Source organism: Rhynchophorus ferrugineus, unplaced genomic scaffold (assembly GCF_030347505.1).
Source record: "Rhynchophorus ferrugineus isolate W39M unplaced genomic scaffold, kcgeb_rfMv2 rfM9, whole genome shotgun sequence".
NCBI lineage: Eukaryota > Metazoa > Arthropoda > Insecta > Coleoptera > Curculionidae > Rhynchophorus > Rhynchophorus ferrugineus.
Window position 1 is genome coordinate 26904330 of NW_027472588.1, and position 8041 is coordinate 26912370.

The following is an 8041-nucleotide window of genomic DNA, read 5'->3' on the forward strand; positions in this document are numbered from 1 at the left end:
TGTAACAAGGGAAAATATTTATGATTTGAGGCAATACGATATATCGTATTGTATCGAATGTTTGGTGAGACCGATTATAGTAGGAAAGGTACCACCAGACATAGAAAACACATGGCTAGCAATAGCAAATAGATATATCGCATAAGTTAGTTGTAGGTTGGGGTTCATGCATCCGGGGTAAATGCGGGTTTAAGAAGTTAGTCTTGGTAGAAGTTCCTGTATTTTGTCTATAACTATAAAACTGAAGAATGCACGAGATCGTTCATGATCCGAGAATTTTTAAGAATCCGTAACGCACGTGTTCTAACGTCGTGATGTCATAGCTAGAAGAGTCTTTTCCTCCTCGAAAATTTTAATGAGTCGCTTCTCAGCTACCATCAAGAACTCGAGGGAGGAGCTTCAGCGATAATATACAATGCATCCACAGTGAAGAATCAGTGTCAAAAACTAAGAACAGAATCAGAGCAGTCAAGTGTTAATGAATACTACAGTCAAATATTCAGTATCAAGAACCAGTCAACAACAACTCAAAAAGATGGGCAATTTTCATCAGAGACCAACTCCCAAAACCAGAGTTCTTATCAGTAGATTTGTACTAATCATCAGTTGGGTTTGATGACTGAATTGGTAACACAACCAGAAAAATAATTTAGTAAACCATTTTCAATTTATGTCATAATTCTCTTTACTATACTAATGGGTTTTTATGTATTTACTATTTTTCTTCTTTTCCTTTATAGATCTGTTATAATATTAATTGTTTTAAAGAAGAAACAGGATAAATTGTGTTTATTACAACATTGTTTTCTCTCCTTAACACCAAACAATTATTAACACTATAGTATGGTTATCTCTTCTTCTATATACTAACGGGCTTAGAGAAAATTCTTCCTCCTTTTTTGAGGAAACCGGGGGTACCTGGAGACGCGCTCTGGCCGACGTGCTGCCGAATCTAACTTTTATACGGTAGATTATTCGTCGTTTGTGTTGTACGTAATCTGGCAACGTTGTACCTGAAAATTCTGGCTGGCAATTTTAAATCGGTAGGCAAATCCCTGAATATTATAATTGAATAATTTAAAACACTAAACCTCAATAAAATTAAGGTTTTGTAAGCTTATTGCTCGATTAATAAAATTCGAGAATAACAAAAATCGTCTGTCCTCTTTGTTTTCAAGATAGTTAGAATTTCGAAATTAGATTTTGATTTAATTTGATGTTTCATCAATAGAGAACAGACAAGATAACTTGTTCTTGCCCAAGAACAGATATTGTTCTGAACACATATCATTGTACTAGATGTAATTCTAAATTCTAAAGATCATTATGAGTTCTCTCTAAATTTAAGTGGCTTTAACTTTTGATTTATTTCAGGTTGCTTTAGTAAGTGCATTTATTAACAAAGCACTAACCGAACATTGCGGTAAAATACATTGCGTATCAAGAGTTAAAACGAATATTGCAAAGAATATTAAGAATTATTAAGAATTATAAAACAGTTTAATGATAACAAGAAAGCAGTAGATAAGGAAATACGTAGAAGGCACATTAAATATAAGGGTGTGGTAAGGGTGAAATCGAAGAATGGAAAAAATAAGCAAAGAACGATGCAAGTATATTTAAAAATGTAGGTAAAATTATTCTTTTAATAATCCTGGTGTATTCATTATTTTTGCAATATACATTTCAGGTGAGAAATATGGATAAAAATGAACTATATGAATATATAAATGTCATGAAAATATATCGGAGTTAAAATGAAATTAACTATATAATTTGTATAGAAGGAACACATAGGACAAATAGAAGCTATTATCAAGTATTAACAGTAAATGTGTAAACATTTTAAAACATTGATAAATATTACAACATTCAATGTTTAATGTAATAAGACATGTGACTATAACTATAACATTTTATTCTTTGAAATTTGTATCAATTATTTTGATTATTTACTCTATAGACCATTGTTTTAAAAATCACTAGTTAATTTAATGATTCTAAATATATTCCATTAACATACATTTCGAAATTGTATTGAGTTAGTAATTTTAATATTTTTTTAATATACAAACATTTATTATTTTAATTAATGTTGTATATTAAATACATTTCTGATTTTATATTGAAAATACTGTCAATATAAGTTTTAGTAACATACTATTTTTAAAATATACCCTTTAATCTGATATGAGAGAAACATGACTAATTTAATAAATTGTGGTGGAATATTGAGCCCAAAGCAGTCACTGGTTGTAGTATTTTGTCGATTTTTTTATGTTTCTTAATCCCAATAAATTTATATTGCTAAGAACTCCGTCTGTGTCCAAATGGAGTAAAATAAATTGAAAAAATACAACGTGCGTTGATTTATCGCAAACGTAAAAACGTAGCGGAGAAATTGTGAGATCCGTCTGGCGTTAAATACGCGGCAATAATAAAACTGTTAAATCGCAGATAACGTAAATCTGACGCAATTTATATAAAGAATGTTTCGTTTTTTGCGACGCGGCTTAGGGCACGATTTGTCAGCGCTAAAGCCCCGGCTCCGTTTTGGCGAATCATATTTTTCGCATCCAGGGGTAGGTGGGCCCTCTCGGATGACTCGACATCCATCAAGCTGATCCGGCAGCCGCATCCATTCACGACGAGATGATGGAACTGAGCCGCTACAACATTCCCGATAAGGGACCCGGCAAAAAGCCCTTAGTGGATGTGTCTCGAAATACTTCATGTATAAAAGAAAACGGTAGAATCTCGCGCAGATCGAGAGAAAGCTTCACATTTATAACTAACCTCATCCATCTTCCTCTGGCGTTGCCGGCGATGCCGCCATCCAGCCGCCGCCAGGGAAGCTGGCGATGCAGCTCAATTTGTCAGAAAATGTAATCAGCAGTAAAGAGTGTTTGAATATACGACAAAAGCCAACATTATATTATATTGCGTTATTATTCATAAAAACAAATTACGCTTCTTCTCCTATCAATATACAGAGTGTCCTAAAAAAATGATGAAAGTTTAAATTATCACGAAAGTATTGTACTGTAAAAAAATATTTTTGTTTCATCGGATTCTTCATGTGTTTATGCACCATTGTGTTAAATTTCGACTCCATTTTGGAGCTGTTTCGCCAAGGAATGCCAAGTATTGGCCACATGATTCTTTTTAAACATTTTGCTCATCTCCCAATTTATGGATGCCATTCCAGAAACAAAAGAACACCAACCTCATTTGCAACCTCTATTTTTCTTCATCAACCAAAATCTTTATACATTCAAGAAGGCCACATGGAAGGCAATTCGACGTTTCCTTCGGGAGGTTTTGCTCAATGGGCGCCACGTGGTTCGTGATATACCAAACCATGAAGAGGATACAGGGTGCACTAAATAAAGGGGGCTAATGAATATAACTTTATCTATGTTCAATTATATGTTACCCTGTTTAATGCTAATTAAACTAAACTGTAAAACTAATAAAAGTAATATTCACAATCTTGTTACTATTAATTTCCGTTCCGCTAAAAGCCAAAACTCAGACTGAAAATAGACAAACTTCAAAGTATTAATATAATATTCTAGCTTATAATCATTCAGACAAATATTTCTTCATGAAATAATAACCTACCTTGAAAACACATCCGTCTCGAAATACTTTTCTTCTGAAATTATACTCTTCCCGAGAATATATCCGTCTCTAAAATATATTCTAACTTGAAAATATATCTTAACTTTATATCCCGATATGAAATATCTCGACTTGAAACCCTGTGAATAAATGGTGTTCTTTGTCCAGGTACCAGAATGAAAAGAAAAGTGTTACTTCCTCTAGACTACTTCAAGGAATGTTCCTCCGCGGGACCACTTTTCTTCAGGCACGTGTCACCAATCGGCAGACGCCCATTCCAGGATGCGTTTGCGCGAGCGTTCCGATTACATTATAGATATTTCGTAAATTAGCGGGTGTGACGAAAAAGGAGAACGCTACAAGTTTCTTCTTCAAGTTAAACCATATATTGAGGTATTTTAATAATTATTTTAATTTCTTCAAAATCCCATATCGTGTCCCATTGACGGGAAATATTGTCGGATGGAGTCAGGTCTGGAGAGTACGGCGTGTGTTATAAAGCATTCCATCCAAGTGATGATGCGTTGTCATTCTGGAATATCACCTTATCATGTCTTTGAGAGTTTTGTGTATGCTTTTCGATCAATACACAGTTCAATTTAATAACTTCTTGTCGGTAACGCTCAGTACTAACTATATCTTCAAATTTCAACAGTTCATATTATGCGTTATCAATATGTATCCACCAGATACAGAGCATGGTTTCGAGACCAAAGTGATTTGCGCTTGCAGTGCATATACTGGTTTTACCAGGTGATAATCTTGATATTTTTCGTTTGGAATTTTCGAAATAAATCCAGTTCACCATAAATCCAGTAATTCAATGACCTGCGAATATTTGATGCCGACATGCCTTCTTTCAAAACATGCGTCTTACCTTGATTTCTCTGACGATTGTTTTGATTTTCCAATTGCTTGTCATTGAACTCATTTCGTGCTCATTGTGTGAGTTGTTGATAAAAAGATTTTGGTTCATAAATCAGATTCTTACGATAGTTTACTAGAAAAAAATTAATTTTCTATCAGAGCTCAAAGCCTATTGGTACATTGCTAAGCCTAAAAAGGTATTGTTAAAATTAAAGATCAAAGAGTATTCACTTATTAAGTTTCTTCAGATTTTTGGTTCTTTTAGTTTCCAGAAAATTTCGGATAGAAAACCGTGATTATTCATTTCCCTTCTTTTAAAATATTACAAAGTCCATAAATTGGAGATTTCTTGAAGTACGGGTACGGGATCTATATTTAGAATAACATATAATATATTTCGTATTAATAAGTTATCTCCTCTACAAACTTATCTACTAGTACTTAATTTAATTACTATCTTATGATATTCTAAAAACTATTTTATGTGGGTATTATATTTATAATGTAGAATGGTAGTAAATATTTTAGTCTACGTACTTCACTGACATTGCTTGCATTTAATTGTTTCACATGTGATTTTGGGTGTAGTGACACCTTTTCAGAGTAATTTAGACTGATACTTTGTTATTGTTTCAAGGGTGATATCGCGTCGAATTAGTTTGTTACTGATGTAATATAAGGTGCCAATAATAACACACAGCATTTTTTTTTGGAATCTCTGAAGGATGGCTATGTTGAATATGCTAGTAGTACCCCACAGTTCACTACCGTACGTTCACATGGGTCTAAGAATTAACTATTGAATTGACATTCATTAAGCCAATATATCTGGTTCAGCATAAGTCCAAGTTATTTACATTTTATTTTCTATGTTTCTTCCAAATTAAACATCGATCCAGATGGATTTACAGGTAATTAGTGTTATCTGCCTGGGGGTGTTCATAATTATTAATATTTACTGGAAGACAAGTTTTACCTTCTAGATCAAGTGAACGTCATGTAGATTTAGATTAATTCACTTTGATATGATATGTTTTTAAGTACAAATGGATTTTGTTGAGATGAAATTGGAGCTTCTTTGCGGCTTATATTGGATCTTTGTGAGACGATAAAATCACCATATCGTTAGCATATGTTTCCACAGTAGTGGTTTTTGAGGTCGGTACATCAGCTGTATATATGCATATAAATGCGAGTACCTCAATATATTGGATGTTTTATTTATTTGTTTATAATTAATTAACGACCTAACAGCCTCTCAGACATTTTAGGGTCGAGGTTTACATAATTTCTTTTAACAATTTTTTTGTTTTAGAAAAATACAATAATTTTGGACTATATCTTAATTGTATACTTTTAAGTTGTTTGTCCCAGTATGATCCCCCGTCTTAACAGTATGGGTTATAATCCATAAACAGGACTATATCCTGTGTAGATACCATTACCCCTTAGGAATTATATTAATTTATCTAAATTTCCCAGTCTAAGGCAAGCTACCAAGTTATTCCCAGCCCTGAACATCAATATTTGATTTGTGTATTCCTGCATTTAGTTAAAAATATGTTTTACTCTGAGTGCTGTGCTACACTCAATGCAAATCGGAGAAGGTTTACTCTTCAGAAAAATATCATGGGTTATCCCACAATGACCTGTTTTTAATCGGGTGTATATTGATAGACTTTTCTTTGGTATGTCTTCTATATATGGCCGTTCATAGTAATTTATTTTGACCTCTCATATTTTATTTTCATCCAACATATCTCAACGTATGAGCATTTAGGTCTTTATACCAAACTAGAGAATTCGCTATTAGTGACACCTGTATCCTTCCTGCAAGGTAATCAACATGCCCATTACCCTTTATGCCCGTGAGAGATGGCAGCCACATGAAAGAAACATATATCAGATTTAGTGATTTAAATATCATAATATAATAATCTAAATATTGGTGACCTCTGCGAGAGGGCGTCTGGATTTTTGCTCACAAAATCTGTGGCGATTACATAAAATTTGTAGTCACGCAAAATCATCTGTCTTGAAAACATCAGTAAATATGAAGTGGTGATAACGGTATTGTTCTTCCCTTATTTGCACAAAAAATTTATGAATGCTATGCGAGTTGATCTCACTCTTGGCGAATCTTATCACAGATCGATTATTTTTAATTTTTTGAATTATTTGAATATTCGAGCCCGTGGGGTTATTTTATTATTAGGGATGGTGGCAGGGTCATAGGTCACTTTAAGTCTATTTCTAATATTCCAGAATCATTAATATGATCCTAAATGTTTATAAACTGAAAGTTTGATATATTTAGGGAAACATGTATTATGCTGTAGTAGGTTTTGCTTAAACTAGAGTGAGTTGGCGTGCCTTATAAGGAGTAATTATCTCCTCTTCTCTAAAGGGGATACATCATCATCGCAGTACCTGCTCTCTACTGGACTCGATTGGAATGCACCCAGGGCTAGCTTTATAGCCTTTTATCTATAGTGTTTATTACTTTTATATGAGAGGGAGTGGCTGAAATGAAATATTAGCGTCCATATGGTATTTTTGAGGGAGTAAAAATTTGGAAAGCTTCGCGATTTTGCCGCTCATCTTTCCCCAGGGCCAATGCTAATCTTCTCTCTATCGGTCCAATTTTAATATATCTATCGCCGAAGCGAGTACTCTATTGGATGTAGTTTAGTATTTTTGTCACCCAATTTCATAGTAAAATGTCTTTATGACTGAAGAATAAAGTAATTTTTATAACCGTACATTTGCGTGAACTTCTTAAACACCTAACAAACCATTCTTGATGCGGTTCATTACATTTTTTTTCCTTTTGTAGTAGTATTTTATGTATTTTTAATAAATTGAAATAAAGAAGTGTAAGAAAGTATACGGCACGTCACTGTTTTTTTTATAACTTCGCGTACGAAGCGACGTAGTAATACTCATAGCAATACCAATAAAGCTTGATTCCGTACTGATACCGACCCTACCTTTAGTTGCCTCGTCGAAAATCCATGACTTATTTTATTATTATCGTATTCTGGCAAATTCAAATTCGGGGGATAAACTTTCTCCGGGTTTGAAACAATTTCTTTAAAATGCCGTTTTACTATCGGCCCGGATATGACGGCACACAAGCGGACTGACAATATCTCCCCTTCTCCGCCCCCGTTTTTTTTTTGGTTTTTTTGCCGTTGCCTCCCCGTCTTCTCCGTTTTTCCTTCTGGTTTTATCGAAAACAATTTGGAAAGGTGATTCGTTTCAGACCGCGCGAGAATTCATAAAACTTTCCTGTCCTGTTTCGTCTGCTTTTGTGTTATTCGAATTTTCAGTTTAATATGTTATTTAGCTTTATATCCGGTTTATTTTTCACTTAAAATATAAAGGTGTAATTAAGTATTTGTCTTGGATATTGCGAATATTCTTTAAAGATCTAGTCTCAGTGACCTCCTCTCAGTGATCAACGTGACGGGACGTCCTTCTTGCAGCTGCTATAGTTACGGTTTCAAATCCTATCATCATATGACTATATTACGTTATATTTGTGATT

At 33.7% G+C, this 8041-nt stretch overlaps 1 non-coding gene across 1 annotated transcript; it reads right to left on the bottom strand.

The window, feature by feature from the left end:
- Positions 1–7057: 7057 nt before the first annotated feature.
- On the bottom strand, positions 7058–7161 carry LOC143203279 (U6 spliceosomal RNA). Its single transcript, XR_013007305.1, has one exon. It is a non-coding gene; the product is annotated as a U6 spliceosomal RNA (small nuclear RNA).
- Positions 7162–8041: the final 880 nt, after the last annotated feature.